This window comes from Centrocercus urophasianus, unplaced genomic scaffold (genome assembly GCF_019232065.1).
Source record: "Centrocercus urophasianus isolate 14NV4802_14NV808 unplaced genomic scaffold, USGS_Curo_1.0 seq_2, whole genome shotgun sequence".
Taxonomy (NCBI): Eukaryota; Metazoa; Chordata; class Aves; order Galliformes; family Phasianidae; genus Centrocercus; species Centrocercus urophasianus.
The window spans coordinates 4,072,215-4,072,667 of record NW_024884755.1 but is presented as its reverse complement, the minus strand read 5'-3'; the positions used below and the strand labels follow the sequence as shown (position 1 = coordinate 4,072,667).

General features: G+C 41.7%; 1 protein-coding gene across 1 annotated transcript in view; it reads left to right on the top strand.

Moving 5' to 3' along the window:
- The first annotated feature begins 261 nt into the window (after window positions 1-261).
- The window catches only part of NKD1 (NKD inhibitor of WNT signaling pathway 1), a 106,399-nt gene continuing 106,207 nt past the window's right edge, over window positions 262-453 (top strand). The window contains exon 1 of the mRNA XM_042821465.1: window positions 262-331. The gene's annotated coding sequence lies outside the window, so the exon portion shown is untranslated. The remainder of the gene's footprint in view (window positions 332-453) is intronic.

Sequence of the window (453 nt, the reverse complement as noted above, 5' to 3'; positions counted from 1 at the left end):
TTCCTAGTTCAACTAGAAGGATCTCAAGGGAGATGTGATTTTCATAAAGAGAAAAATAATGACCAGCCAGAGGAAGGAAACAAATTTTTAATGACTGTGAGAATTCTCTTTTTAAAGCACCAAGTAGCCTTTTAGTTTACTATATGCGTAAAAAAATATGCCATTCATAAACTGGAACGGAAGAGGAAATGCTCTTTAAGTCTCATATACTCGATTAAAATTAAGAAAAAAGCAAAGCCATGCAGTCTTTTGTCTTCCTACTGCAAACGTTTTGAATCGCTCAGAAGCGGCTGCAGATCCGACCCCCAAAACTGCCTTTTGGCATGACGAGGTACTTCAGCCGGATCACTTCCGCGAGCAAAGATGTCTGTGGAAAACAGTTTGCAGGACCAAGTCAATGGAGTAACTGCTTTTCCAGACACGCTGGCTTTCTCCGTAACCGAGCTCCCGCCA